A 16108-nucleotide genomic window follows, 5' to 3' on the forward strand; every position below is an offset into this window, starting at 1 on the left:
GGATCGTCGGGCCGACCGGAAGCCGGTCGCGGCCCACACCCGGCGTCGGGAGTAATGGCCGCTTCGAACGGAAAAACAGACGCGGCTTTTAGCCCTCGGATTTTGGCCTCGTCGCATAAAATGTGGGCTGGATCGAGAAATTCAGTGACATTCTGTTATAACTTTTGAACCATCAAAGATATCGCAATGCAATTTTCACCAAAAATATTTAAAAAATAGTTATTTTCGGCTATAAATAATTAAATTTTTTTTGCATTCGTTAACACGTTGCCGCACAGTTTTAATTTGACGATCGTGCTCAGAAACACATTTTTTTTTCAACTGTTTATGACTGCCAGATGAAATCGAGTGTAAGTTGTATGTTTGGAAGTGAAAATTATCACATTTGCTATACCTTTTCTTTTTCGATGTATTACTCAATATGTATGTGTATGCGTTAGTACACTTCGTACTTACGCTGTTCTTTTTTTTATTGATTAAAATGTGCACGACGACTATAGCCGTCGTTTGCGGCGACGTGTTAAACAATAATTTTTAATTAATTTTCATTGACATTTTTTGTGAAAACAAAAATTGTTTAAATATAATGTTACGAAGTTTGTTTCGTTTACTTATATTTTTCGTATATTTTTAGTATGGAATAATTAAAAATTTTAAATATCCGCCGATTTACAGACGAAGAAGCGTACTATAATACCGACTGGAACACGGAGAGATTATCTTCGATATCTTTAACCTCGAAGTAACGTAACGTTGATATCTTTAAAACGTAATAATTTACAATCTGGTTCGTCTTGGTATGTAACTTTTACAGAATTATGTAGAGGAAAGTATCCTAAAAATATACCGTTCCTTGGCGAATGTAAAGAATTTTTACACTTTTTTATTTTATTAAACGTTATATTTTTCATATATAGGATACGATAATCTTGATTTAAGCTACCGTTTCCTAACGAGATATCGTCTCCTAATGTTAAAAAAGAAAGCAAAGGAAAAAGTTAATTAGGTTCGTCGGGACATTGCGAGGAAAAGAAGCATATTTTTTGGCGTCGAATGCAGCGTTCAAAATGTTCAACTTTAAATCGTCGTATCTGTTACAATTTACGATCATTTTTATTAATATTTCCACTTTCGAGGGTAATGGACATTTAACAAGCGATAAAAATTGACTGGACATCGATATGAGAAAATTAGGTTTTTGTCAAAAAGTTGCTGAAATCTTCGATCCGGCCCACTGTGCGTCGCCCTGTTCGGGTTTTCGAGTTTTCGGGCGGCCGAACTTTTCCGAATTAATCTGCCGTGGAATTAGGGCGCGACGCTCGATCCGTTATCCGAAAAACAATCTACGCTCCGGAAAGACGGTAAACTCTGCGAACGGGAATTGGATTCGAAAAGCTGACGACGACGACGACTCTCCGGAATCTCCTCGGATCACGCGATTTCGAGCACGCGTAAATGCCCGTGAAAGAAGGGAAGATTGCCGGTCGCGCAGATTGGGCGCACAAGAGAGTTTGAAGAGCGGTTTAGACGCGTACGCGCGTACGTGCACCGGCCGAGAGGCGCACGGTCAAAAGAGTCGGTTGGTCTTGCGTCAGCGCGGTTCGTCGCTGGCTCCATTTTTCAACTGGAAAACAATCGAACGACGGATCGTCACGCGGCGGGTCGCAAACGCTCGGCAATCATCAAGACCGCAGAGCGCAGTGTATGATGCAAGGAAACCGGAAACGCAGCGACACGTTCATAGGCCGTCTCGCGGATGGAATAACAAACGTACGCGGCATGCCTTTAGTACTTAATAGGTTAAGTGCTCCTTTGATAAATTCGATCGTGAATAGTTTGAAGAGGAGCAGCGCTCCTCGCGCGCTACTCTCGGCCTCTGCTTCGGCCGAACATTCTGAAATTCGCGAAACGTCTACAGGGTGTTCCAAAAATGTCTCGCAATCCGAAAGTCACGGGTTCCTCGGGTCATTTGAAGCAACTTCTTCCTTTACAAAAATTTTCTCCGAGGCATCGTTAACGAGTTATCAACGAAAAACAGTGACCAATGAGAGGCGAGCTCGGCTGGTGCGAGGCGACCGAGTCAATGAGCGGAACTGGGTTTCGTGCGCTGGTTGGCTGGGCCGCCTCGCGTCAGCCGTACACGATTCTTATTGGTCACTGTTTTTCGTTAATAACTCGTTAACGATGCCTCGGAGAACATTTTTATAAAGGTAGAAGTTGCTTCAAATGATCCGAGGAACCGCGCCGAGTAGAATCTTGCGGGTAAATCCTCTTCTGTTTATACATCGTTAACGTTGTTCCCGTAGCCCTCCGGAACGATTGCGCAAAATTTCAATAACCGTCGATGGAAAAAAAGAAAGAAACTGAAAAAATCGAACGATCGCAAGATATTCGATATCGGTATGGATTTCCATTTATTTTTAAGTTCTCGCCGTTTTCCCGAGCTCCGCTCGATAATTGGATTTTTCTTTTGGCGCGCGCGTTTAGCGAGAAAGTCAATTCGCAGAATTTAACCGTGGTTACGTCGATAATTATTTTGGTAGGCGAACCCGCAAGAATTTTTACGACAACCGAGATTTCTCGTCGAACGATATATCGATCGATGTTTTCCCGGTCGATTACGTACGCGCGATGAAAAAATATTCGGAAATGAATCGCCAGCCCGGCGCGGCGCGCCTCGAAGAATTAGCAGGAACATGGTGCACGGTTTTAGAGTGCATGCAAAACGAAATCCGGACGAAGTACCGGAAATGCCGCGGTATGTAAACGAGCCTGCTCCCCGGAGCTCGCCCTTCCGCTTCCTTGTTTCGGCTCGGTTTGCTTCCTTTTTTCGAGCCGGGAAAATGGATCTCTCTCCCCCCTCTCACCGACGAACTACCAGCGTAAGACGGTGCTTATCGCGGTTTAACGCGACTTTCTGCTTCTTCCCGACCCTCTTTTCCCGGCCGCGCCTCTCCGCGCCCTTCGAAGCAACCACGGGCCACGCGCGTTCCACCTCCATCTTTCATGTGCAAGAATTTCGAAGAAGACGCGCGCCGCTGTCCAATTATTACGCGGCTCGTCTTTATTGTTGCCGACACCTCGTGAGAGGGAGAGAAATAGAACGAAACTCGCGCGAATCGAGCGAAACTATATTGTATACTATGTATGCAAGGCGGCGGTCAGCATCGGAGACAGCCGGTGTACAACATTGTAACGATAGAATAAAAACGATGACTTAACATTTTTATTTCTAATTTTTTATACATGAAAATTTTTTTATTAGATTGGTCACATTTTTCCAATTAAAATGATACCAAACACGACGTGCTTTAGACCATTCTTATTCGTTATACGTGATAAGTAACTTATTTTATTTGCGAGAAAAGCATTATAAAAACAGATTTTTAACATATGAAATATTAAAGGCAAGGTCGAAGAAGGTATGTACGTATCTTTTTCGAAAGAAAATGTCACCAAAGTTACGCTATTCAAGCCTACGTTAGACATCGGGAATAGGAAGCTTTACACGGATGGGAGACATTTCGTCTCTGTTGATTTAACGTGCGGCACCAACCCAAAGGACGGATGGGAGACAGAAGGAAACGAAGACCGCCGAGAACGAAGAGTTCCATGTTTGAGATTTGCTGGGATGGGAGAAGCGACATCATTTTGAGGACGAGTCTACGCGTGGAGGGTGTAAAAGAACTGTTTTCTGTACATTTTCCATTGACCCTAGAATTTTAAGATGTCGAACATCGAGAAAGAACACGACATTTAGCCAATTTGAAGATGAATTATTTACAAATTAATTTTTTTTTACATTATTTGTTACGGCATCGGTAAAGTCGACAACTTTGCCTAAACTCTTTTCCACCGCACACCACGTTCATCTTGGCAGTAAATTACGTGCAACGTCTATCATCTTTGATTTTGTCGACAGAAATATCTGTCCAAACTATATCGTGTTTGGTCTCATTTTAATCGGAAAACTGTCAGCAATATGTTAAAAAAAAGATTAGTGTTAAAATGTTAAAATTAAAAAAAGTTATGTCATTGCATTACGAGTTGTCTTCCGGAAATTCGAGTCGAAGGAGCCGCGACGCGTGCCGCAGCACACGTGTTCATCAATACCATCGAACTTTAGCATAGCGAGAAAATCGATAAATTACAGGGCCGTAGCAATATCTCGGCGTCAGTATTGGCATACTCGAGTTACGCCGAGAAGAGAGACATTACTGTAATTCTCTTCCTCGAACAGTCTCTCTCTCTTTCTCTCTCTCTCTCTCTCTCTCTCTCTCTCTCTCTCTCTCGACGCGTTTATCCGCGACAAACAGTTACGATATTGTCTCCGCGATGAAAATTATTGTCGCGAATGCAGGGGACAATGGCGGCACGCGCCGGAATAATAACAATTTGGTAATATTCCTGGAGGAATAGAAATTGTATAACACCGCCGCCGACGCGACTGGGACTCGGCGCGGCTCTGCTCGGCTCGGCACGGCGGCCACGGCCGCGACCGAGCCGGAGCTCGAATTGCAGTGGTAAATATTAATTTCTAGTTAACGCGGCCGCAGTTTCGCATAGTTTTGTTGCCGAATTAGCGGGCATGCATGGTAACTTCGTTAAGACGCCTTCCGTGGGGCCCGCCGCGGCATCCCAATTAACCGGGGATAATTAATTGGGATCTATTGTTCCAATTGCATATTAATGCCAATTTGCATGGACGAGTTACTCGGCGCCCCCTCCCCCGTCCTCCTTCTACTTTGGATAGACTGTGCCAACGCTCGTTACCGTTGCCGTTGCCGTTACCACCGCGTTCCATCCGAATCGGCCGCTGTTACAGCGAGAACGATCGAACCCCCCGGTTTCGAACTAACCCTAATAATTGATTTTTCCCCGATTCGATCGCACGATAAATTTCGTTCATTCCATTTCAACGAATGAAATTATACCATTTGGCGTTTGCCAAAGTTATTCGATCCGCAAGAACCAGCAAGAGTTCTCGCCTGTTCTTTACTCGCCGATATTGCTTTCGGATCGTTCGTTGCGAAGAAAACTTCTATTTAATCCCGATTTCTATTTTAATCCCGGGGAATCGAGGCTAGATAAATGGCGTTGAACGAAGCAACGTTTCGAATCGCGCGTTTACGTTTCTACCGAAAGATACACAGACGATTCCGATGCTTCCGGCAAACGAATCGTACAATGAAAGTATCGTAAGCTAAATTCTCCGTCGAATCCCGGATTCGACTGTTTCTCGATTCTGTTTCGAAATTGCGGACGTTCAAATGTTCGCGGTTTAATTGCAAGATCGATGGGATAGAAAGACGACTAACGAACTCCTCTCTTCGACGTAAAATTCCTTTCTCGATGTAACATGGATTTATTTAACCGTTCGAGTCCCAAGCAGCGCGATCGCGTCGTTGAGATTTTACGTCGAGAAAACCCAGCACATCTCGAACATCGTGGACAACCGACGGTGCGTTACCGATCGTCGAAGCGCGCTCAGATTTACCGAAGCAAATACATCGCACGGCTCCTTTTAATGTAAACGGTACATTTTACAATAGGTAGAATAATACTATAATAATGCAATAATACATTAGAAAATACAAATTTTTAATTCATTATTATCGCGCCGCTCGGTATTTCTCAACAGAAAATAAAACGAGCGCTATGGCGCTGCTTGGGTCTGCTTGGGATTCTTCGACGGTGTTTTTTCAATACCTCCTGGGACTCGAACGGTTAAGTCGTTCAAGTAATTGAAATTCGAACAGTTACAAGCGCAACCTAGACAGAGGTCGCGATATACACGGTGTCCCAAAACTGTCTCGCAATCCGGAAATGGCGGTTTCCTCGGGTCGTTAGAAGTAACTTTTTCCTTAGCGAAAAAGCGATCCGCGGCTTCGTTTACGAGATATTAACGAAAAACCGTGACCGATGAGAGGCGAGATCGGCTGGGGCAAGATGGCCGAGCCAACGAGGGACAGAAATCCAGTTCCGCCGATTGGCTCGGCCGCCTAGCACTGTTCGAGCTCGCCTCTCATTGGTCAGCGTTGTTTGTTAATAACTCGTAAACAAATCCACGGATCGCATTTTCGTTAAGGAAAATGTTACTTCGAATCACATCAGAAATCCCCCATTTCCGGATTACGAGACATTTTTGGGTCAGCCTGTAGACGAGGGTCTACGTTGCAACGCGCATTATACGCGCTTGCCATAATTATTACATAATTTACCGGCATCGTCGGTATAGGGAATGCGCGAGCGAAGAAAATGGCGCGCCGTCGAACGAACGGCGCGGAGCAAGAGTTTTCGGTTCGGCGCGAACAGTTTCGTTTGTAACGAGCCACGAAAGACGCGCGACACGTTCGACCATAAATTCTGGACAAACGACTGCTGCGCGACCGAGGCTGATTGTCTACCTGGAAAATCTAATCGATGCCCGGGGCACCCGAAAAAAGAAAAACATCGGCGTATGTCAAGATTTTAGAGAAAGCGCGGTTGCGCTGTTTGGGATTCTTCGACAGTGTTTTTTCAATACTCCCTGGGAATCAAACGGTTAAGTACGAATTTTGGAGCGGTGGGAGATAGCGGTGAATTGCCACGATCCCAAAATTCTCGATCTAGTTATTGTATAATTACGCACGATATCGGTCGTCGACGTCGACGATCGAGCAAACCGAAAGTCAGCGTATATAAAAAAACGGAACCGAGTCGGATTCTCGTCTCTCGGCCGAAACGGAAGTCGTCCTCCTTGGGAACAGCGTTCGAGCGAGATTTTGCCGATCGATTGCTCCCGCAGGAGCACCCCGAGCCACGTCGGGCGCGCTTTAATCGGGATCCAGAAGCGGGGCGCGCGCGACGCGTTCGAAAGACTAAATTCGTCCGTCGTCGGTTCCAAAAATCCGGGTCAGCGCGCATCGCGCACAAAGAAACCGTCGCGCGGCGTCCTCGCTGCCGCCATCGCGCCGTAATTTTCACGATTCCGCGTAATTGCTGCCGATGGCTTAATAAATTCCTCTCCAGGCCCGGCCGAGATTCTTCAAACTCATCCGGTGTCCTCTCTCCGACGTTCTTATTTCTCCTCCAGTCCAGCTTTTCATTTCGCAGAGCGGACGGAACGGAAAGAGAAAATAAGGAGGAAGAGGAAGAGGGGACTTGAAGAGAAAGCTCGGTTCTTCCGAGCGGAACACAAATTTGTTCGGACGTGTTTGAGAAAGTGCTCGAGGGACAGGGTGCGGAAACGCTGGCTGTTTCCGGTGGCCGTTGAATCATTTATCCGCGTCGCTTACCTCCTAGGAAGACGACTCTGTTTTCTTTTTACCGTTTAGAGCCCTCCCTCCGCTTTCGGTGTGTCGCGAGTTCACGATGTTTCGAGGGGATCTTTTCGGATTTTTCGATACGATTTTGAGTTCGCTTCGCCGCGCTCGAAAAAGGACAAAATGGTATAACAAATATTTCTTCCACCTCTTAGACCTCGCTATATACAACGCGTATATTCTTTATAAAAATGCTAACAATAAAACTGACACGTTTGAAAAATTTCATCCGCTTCTCGTGAAAGATATTTTGCAGGAATACCCACCGCATAGAGTAGAGGCTAAAGGAGGAAGAGTTCGTTCGAACGACTTTCCGTTTTGGTTAACGGAGAGGCATTTCCCTGCACCCTGCGTAATTAAAGAAAATAAAAATACATTCTTCGCGACGCGGATGCGCTGTTCGCGCTCAAAATAATCGCGGAACCGACTCGCGTCACGAACGCAAAAAATGTAACATTGGCTTACGTATCGAACCCTGCTTCGAGATTCACCACGCGATACAAAATTATGAAATTTTCAATTTAAAAGATATAATTTACCGCTGTTATATCGTTCGTGTTATCGTTGCTCGATGAAATAAACGGTTATCGAGGCTTTCGAGGTCATCGCATAATTTATTTCGGTTACAATCGATATATCTTACGATGAAAATTCGGTCTGCTCAACTTGCGCTCTTTCGTAAAAAGTACGAGGCCCACGGTAGGCTTTTTCGTACCGAGGGGGCGGTCCGTGGCGCACGCTCAACGTCGGACAACTCGGCGTTCAAAGGGTTAATGTCAAGCGAACAAGTAAACATTGGTAATGAAATTCTTAATTTTATAAAATGAAACCGTCACTTTGATCCAATATTTTAACAGCAACGCTTAATCTATGTTCAACGAGTATACTCGTCGTCGCTCGATTCTCGCGACACGTATAGGTGCGCGCATTGAAAAAGAGGCGCCACAGCTAAGTGGTTAAAATTCCCCGACGGATCGCACGTGTATGCCTTGTGCCTGGGCCCTCGGTAATAAAACGATAACTATGAGAGAGCAAGTCGTCGGACATACCTTGTCCTCGAGAGCCACCCTATCAGGCCTTTCCGCCGTGGAAAACTCCGACCAGCGGTCGCTTTCTTATCGTCCGGAGCTGTCGTCTCGATAGCTGGCCGTCTCGATACCTGGCCATCTCGATAGCTGGCCGTCGTCTTTTACTCGCATAAGTTTCGTTCGGCGCACGAGAGCCACGACAGATCGAATTACCACTCGCTGACGATTTCGCGACGCGACACAAAGCAATTAACCAACCGTACGTATTATAAAAAGTCTGCGAAACGAAACGAGAACGCTGCGCGTTCCTCCGCAAACTGACGAAAACTGAAGAACGCTCGACCGTTAGAAATCGAATAAGGTCGCCGTTCTTTCGACCGCGGCAGCGTCGAACGCTCGAAATGTCCCGAAAAAATGTCTCGAAATATCCCGCGTACAAGACAAGGTGAAAACAACCGAGAACCGTAAATTCTTTTTATATCGGTCGGTATTTTCGTCAGCTTCGAGAAAAACACGGCCAAGTTCGAAGTTTCTCCTACGAGTTACAACAATATCGTGTCCGAATATTAATGCGAGTCACTGTACATGAAAGTACACGTAGAGACACGCTCGAAAGATTCGTGGTTTCGTTATTTCGCGCGAATTCGAATAAAGAGAATCTAAAGAGAAAATAAAAATCTCTAAAGAGATTCTTCCGCGGACCTGTTTTCGAAGACGGTCCCGAGGAAAATAGAACGAAAGGCTGGCTTTTCAAAATTTTAGACCAGAATACTAGCCCCTTAACCCGTTTCCTCCTTCGCCCGGAAGAGTCCCACCGGCTCGTTCGTAAATTACTCGCCTAACTCGGTTCGGTACCCTCCGGTATGTTTGTCGTCTTCCTGGTGGATTCTCGACGATACTCGCGAAGAAGAAGGAAAAAAGAAGAAGGGAAGAAAAAGAAAAAGTTCGCAAGAAGCTTCTCCCGTTTTTAGCCGCGCGATGATTAACTGCCTGGCCCATTGGCCCCGCGCGACGCTTTATCGTTGCACTCGGAGGCTCCTTGGGACGTTCTTGCGACGCGGTCGAGCCATGGTTATACCCATGCATCTCCGGACATTTATGGCGCACGCGCTCGCTTGAAGCAGGATCAAAGTGTTTCCAATGCCGTGGGTCGTCTCCAGGAAAGAAATGCCGCGAGGATTCGAGATATTTTTCTGCCGCCGCGGAGGAGAGACGAACTACAGTAATGTCTCTCTAATTGACGCTCAGATGGTCCAGAAAAATGAATAATTTGGGAAGAGGAAATACAATTGTTCGAGCCTTGCGGTTTATTTTTATAGTTATAAATTGTCCACAATTATAAAAACGAGCCGCAGGGCTCGAATAATCGTATCTCCTCTTCCCAAATTATCCAATTTAGTGGACAATTTGAGCGTCCGTAAGGTAGACATTACTGTAACCCTTTGCACTCGAGCGGTGACTCCGAGTCACCGCTAAAATAGTTACACCACGTTCCAAGATAATTTTTATAATATTGTTGCGAATCGCTCCGTTTCTATCGCGTCGCGGCATTTTATTTACGATAAAGAATATAAACTATGATACAACTCGATACAATTATATTTCAGATCCCTGAATTTGAAATGTTGATCGTTCGACGGTCCGATCTCGACTCTTCGATTGTCCATTGGTAACACTCTTCCTTGGCAACCCCTATCTTCCATTATTTTTTAAGGAGTTGCTCGCAACAGGGCAGTATCACATTACAGCGACTCGATTTGGACAAGTCGCCGTAACAATATCGAAGCTTAGGAATAAAGAATTGTTAAAAGTCTAACCGTTGTACGAGTCGCAAGACTCGATTCCGTACGCGTAAAAGCACTTTGTCGCTAAAATGGAAACACCATAAGTCGAAAAAGCTAATTTAAATTTACAGTTAATATGGTTTCGAGTGCAAAGGATTAAAAACGTTCTCGAAGAATCTCCGAAGTTTTCGCGGTTTGTGCCGTCGTCTCGTTTTTTGCTACGTTCGATCGTAGCCGACGAAACGATTTTTTGAAGCGTGTTCGAGAATGAACGGGCACTCGGAACGCGGACATCGCAAAGATCGATTCGAAATCGGGCCGAGAAACCGCGACGGAAGAGAAAATACGCGCAGCCGTGAACGCTGAGTTTCCTTAAATAAAATTAACCTTGACATTCGGCGCGTCGATACCGTCGAAAAGACGAGAAGAAAGCGTTTAGGCGTAGAAGCTCGTGTAATCGTGCGCGGCGTTCCGAGAGAAAAGGAGAACGACCGCGATACCGCGTTCCCGATATAAGATTTATCTTTAACCTCCGGACACAGTCACCATGATTGCTCCGCCTTTCTTCTTTTTTTTTTTCGATCCGTCGAAAAAGATGGTCCGCGCGTGCGAGCCGGCCGCGATTGCTCGATCCTCCTATAAACTCTATGTGCGCGGAGTACAGTAATGTCTCCCTTACTGACGCTCAGATTGTCCACTAAAATGGATAATTTGGGAAGAGGAGATGCGATTATTGGAGCCTCGCGGCTCATTTTTATAATTGCGAACAATTTATAAGTATAAAAATAAACCGCGAGGCTCCAATAATCGTATCTTCTCTTCCAAAAATTGTCCATTTTTGTGCGCAATCTGGGCGTCAATTAGAGAGACATTACTGTACGCCGCGCCGGCCGACGTACTCTTCTTTCACGAACAGTTCTTTCGTAGTTAAACAGTACTGAAACATTTTTTTCATTCTAACAAATTTCATTTTTTTCAAAATAATTCTCGACATGCCTGATAAAGTGCTTTTTCTAACATCTCGAAACCATGTAAGCAATTTGGCACGATTCGTAGAAAGTTACACCGTCTTGGATACTCTCGCGAGGCAGTTTCCCGTACATTGACTCGCAAAAATGTTTGTAACTGAAAAAAGTGCAACGCGATGCAGCCAATTTTTTAAGCGCAGCTGGACGAAACTATAAACTATAGCTCCGGTAAGTTCGAAAGCAGGCCCTCGTAAGCCGCAAAAGTTTCGACTATAACTTTACGGTAAACGCGTTCCATTTGCTCTTATAATTTGGATCTACGATTTATCGTTTTACCAATGTAACAGTTAACGATTCGTGAGACGTTAGCGGTACAAAATGTTGTACTTATCACTGGGAACGATATCCATTCTACACGATTGAGGAAAAAACATTCCCACAAAAAGATACGCGCTTTAAACAATCCGCTTCGTACCGTCGGTCATGCTCGCGAGTAACGACTGCCCGACAAACTCGAAATTCGAAGTGCAATTGTCATTCGGATATGAAAGTATGGGTCATTTCGTTCCCTCCCACCGCATGGTCGCATCGTTAAACTATCCAATCCGTAAGTCGAAAACTCCTCGACGACAACTTCGATTTTTAGGATTTTGACCATGATTTCAGGCTTTTATGCCACTGTGCGGCCGAAGCAAAATCGAGCAAAAACGAGGAATTGTTCCGAGTCGCGCGCGGTCGTTTTCTCGGTCGGCCCCGGTGGCGTAACTGACAGAGCAAAGGGCGCGGAACGCCCATCGAACGAACATCCTCCTGTTACCATTTTTTAATTAAAACCACGAGTTTTAATCTCTCGGAAAACACCGGGCCAAATTAACTCGCGCTGCTCGCTGCTCGCGGCCCGCTGCACCTTTCGACCGTTTTCCACTCGCTCAATTATTTGTCCAGAAATTTCTCCCGCGACTCTCCCAACCGGTCTCGCTACCGGATATTCGTGCGAAACATTTTCGACCAGGGTCGGAACGGTAAAATGGAAATTTCATTTCCTCTCCTCTTTCTTGGCGCGTTGTCGTTGTTTCGGCACAAGGGCGCGCAGAGCCCGGGAAATCCACGCGACCAGGCTTGCTCGCGCGTTGCAAATTCTTCAAATGGATCGCGGACGGTGGGGCTGTTCGGAGCAAAATTCGATGAAGAAATCGCGTTGCACGTTGCACTAGCAACGCGGCACCGAACGTCGCGTGACAAAGTTCCGTGCGATTTTCATCTTTTTTTCTCTTTTTCCGAAAGCGACGCTGAACCTGAAATTTCGATGGTTTGATCTTTGCCGCCGTTCTCAGCGAATAGCGATCGAGTGCCGCAGCAGTGGGGCAGCTAAATAAATGTGGGGGTGGTAGGAATATAAGCGCAAAGGCGCCTTCTTGTCGCGCGAGGACTTTACGTTGCTCCGCGTACAGTAATGTCTCCCTTACCGACACTCGGATCGTCCACTAAAATGGACAATTTTGGAAGAGGAGATACGATTATTCGAGCCTCGCGGCTCGTTTTTATAATTGTGGACAATATATAACTATAAAAATAAACCGCGAGGTTCGAATAATCGTATCTCCTCTTCTCAAATTGTCCATTTTGTGTTAATAATTATCGAGAGTATCGGATACGGTGTGAGGAGGACCGAAAACGAAATCGCATGCAAGAGTTTCGAAGGCGGCCGGCGGCCTACGGAGAGAGGAGGTCGCGTCTCGGGTAACGCATTCGTCCAGCATTCGGTCATTTCGAGTTTCTCGTTCGATTTACCTCTCGTATCCCGGCCACCGGGAACGGAAGGAGGGGGGGGGGGGAGACCGCGAAGAAAAAAATCGGATCTCGGCATATAATGGCCGGGGCAGATGAGAGTAGATTTAAAAGTACGGCTTTGAGTGGCACGCATGGCCTCCGCTTCGCCATTTATTCGGACCACAGGCAAAAACGGCCCTTTACATCGCGCACCCGCGGTAATATACAAGAAAAGAGACGCCGCGCCGCGCTGGTAACTAAAAATATATGGGCACGGCTCGAAACGAGCAGGCTCAAAAGAAACGCGCGCGGACTTCAAAGGCCACTCCTGCATGATTACATCCGAATTTTTGCCTTTTTTCCTTTTTCTTTCTCTTTCTCTCTTTTTTTTTTATTCGACCCCCGTTACGTTGCCGCTACGCCAAAAGTGAACACACCGAATGCCGTTGCCGCGTCGAAATGTTTGGCCGCGTTTCTCGCTGCCGAAACTGTTGCGATCTTCGATCCGAAGATTCCCCGCGTCTCGCTCGTCGTGTCGAAACATTGGCGAACCTTTAGACGAGCCTTTAGGGTCGACGTTTTTTCGAGCGATCGGAAGCTGGAAGCGATTGTCCAGGGTCCGCAGTCGTATAGATATATGTAGCTTTGTTAATCTTCGCTGTACATCTTGCATAAAAATTTCATATGGCACACGCGAGGTCTCGTGCGCACCAGATAATTAATAGACGTTCTAAAGTAAAGGTGAACAGCGTTTTTCTTAAAAATATCACTGTTACGTAGTAAAAAAAAATGCGGAAAGTTCACGCTTCGCGACTTGTTCGATACTTCGAACGCGGCTCGAGTCCGTCCCGACCTTCTGTCGAAGCCTCGTGCCGCGGGCTCTCGAACTTCGCGCCCTCGCCTCTCATTGGTCAGTGTTTTTTGTTAATAACTTGTAAACAAAGCCGCGGATTGCATTTTCGCGAAGGAAAAAGTTACTTCGAATCACCTCGGCTACTCCTCATTTTCGGCTGTTAAAATAATTGTGGAACACCCGGTATATGTAGACTATAGATCATAGAGAGGGTGCCCCATAATTGTGTTAACATCCGGGAAGGTGTGATTCCTGAGGTGATTCGAAGTAACTTTTTCCTCGGCGAGAATTTATTCCGCGGCTTCGTTTACGAGTTATCCACGAAAAATGAGAGGCCAATGAGAGGCGAGATCGACCGGCGGGAGACGGCCGAGCCAATCAGCGGAACTGCGCTTCGACCGCTCGTCGACTCGGCCACCTCGCGCCAGCCGAGCTCGCCTCTCATTGGTCACCGTTTGTTCGTCGATAACTCGCGAACGAAGCCGCAGATCGCATTTTCGTTAAAGAAAAAGTTACTTCGAATCGCCTCGGGAATCGCCCCATTCCAGGTGTTGACACAATTACGGTACACCCTGCAGACGGTCGCTTCTTCTTCGATCGATTTTAAAGAAAGGTCGAGAATGCATTAATTTTAGTAAGTCGAAAAAATCGGTGCAATAGTAGGCGCTGTTCGATTTTTTCGAAGATTCAATTTGTATTCGATTAAAAACAAGTCGGAGGAATCGATCCCAGATTTCTTAAAGGTTACACTCACAAATATTCTCTATACAGTAATGTTTCCCTAACTGACGTTTAGATCGTCCAAAAAAATGGACAATTTTGGAAGAGGAGGCACGATTGTTCGAGCCTTGCAGCACGTTTTTATAGTTGTTGGCAATCAATAACCATAAAGAACGAGCCGCAAGGCTCGGACAAACGTATCTCCTCTTCCTAAATTGTCCATTTCTGTGGACAACCCGAGCGACAATTAGAGAGACATTAGTGTACTTTCGATATTCGGGGAAAAAAAATGGAAATAGAGAGAGATGTCGGTCGGTTAGCATTTCCGGTTGATCCGAATATAGTTAATGCGGAAGTCTGCGGTCAGTCCCACGACGCGGAGGGAACAAATCACGATAATTGCATACCCGAATCGATCGCGTGGCTCGCGTTGCACCGACGACCGGTGACGTCAGTGCTCCTCCATACTCCGCGGCGTACACGTATGCACGTACGTACATGTATATTCGCCGGGTTTCGTCCGTGTCCAATGACATCGATATCCACGGGTAATGCGCGGTCCAAATACAGGAATACGTGGCATAATCACGGCGATTGGCGATGCATTATCCGCGGATCAGCCTCCGGATCGTATCGATCTCTCGATCCAGACGTTTTCGACGTCTTTCGAGATCTGCTGCTCGCGAATGTACGCGAAAACCCGTTCTACCGAATCGTTCTTCTTATTTTGTACGCTGGCCCGCGTCGAGCTAACCTTCCGAGATCGCGTTCGATCGTCAACGGTGCCGTCAGATTTCTGTACAGTAATGTCTCCCTTACCGACGCTCGGATCGTCCACTAAAATGGACAATTTGGGAAGAGGAGATACGATTATTCGAGCCTCGTGACTCCTTTTTATAATTACGGACAAGTTATAACTATAAAAATAAACCGCGAGGCTCGAATATCGTATCTCCTCTTCCCAAATTGTCCATTTTTGTGCGCAATCTGAGCGTCCATTAGAAAGACATTACTGTAAAAATTATAAAATAATCGAATCTTTTCGCGCTTTCCGAATAATATGAATTGACCAACGACGATCTTCGCCGCCGTTCTCGGCTAATAGCGATCGAGTAATAGCGATTTAGGGGCAGCTAAATAAATGTGGGGGTGGGGGGAATATAAGCGCAAAGGCGCCTTCTTGTCGCGCGAGGACTATACGTTGCTCCGCGTACAGTAATGTCTCCCTTACCGACGCTCAGAGTGTCCACTAAATTGGATAATTTGGGAAGAGGAGATACGATTATTCGAGCCTCGCGGCTCGTTTTTTATAATTGTGGATAATTTATAACTATAAAAATAAACCGCGAGGCTCGAACAATCGCATCTCCTCTTCCCAAATTGTCCATTTTTGTGCGCCAATCTGGGCGTCGATTAGAGAGACATTATTGTATTTTTAACCCTTTCGCGACGGCAGCTCCATCCGCCGAAGCCTCTCGAGCAGCGTATCGAGACAAATCGCGGGAAAATCGGCGTTCGTCTCTCGTGCAGCTTTCATGGCAGGATTATTACTCGTCCAAGAAATTTTCCGTACCTTCAGAAACGAGATTCGTCGTTCCCATGACCGTCTGTATCTCGACAGACGAGGAAAGCGCGACGAGACGAGACGCGACGAGTGACGAGAACGGGACGAGAGAGGAGA

The 16108-nt window shown here is 46.1% G+C and overlaps 2 protein-coding genes across 2 annotated transcripts in view; one reads left to right on the forward strand and one right to left on the reverse strand.

Moving 5' to 3' along the window:
• LOC143263852 (BUD13 homolog) overlaps positions 1 to 8669 on the reverse strand; it is a 51622-nt gene extending 42953 nt beyond the window's left edge. Inside the window, 1 exon segment of the mRNA XM_076528609.1 lies at positions 8354 to 8669. The gene's annotated coding sequence lies outside the window, so the exon portion shown is untranslated.
• LOC117217736 (uncharacterized) overlaps positions 1 to 16108 on the forward strand; it is a 90001-nt gene that overhangs the window by 17068 nt on the left and 56825 nt on the right. The gene's annotated exons all lie outside the window — the stretch shown is intronic.

The sequence above is a fragment of the Megalopta genalis genome, chromosome 1, assembly GCF_051020955.1.
Source record: "Megalopta genalis isolate 19385.01 chromosome 1, iyMegGena1_principal, whole genome shotgun sequence".
Taxonomy (NCBI): domain Eukaryota; kingdom Metazoa; phylum Arthropoda; class Insecta; order Hymenoptera; family Halictidae; genus Megalopta; species Megalopta genalis.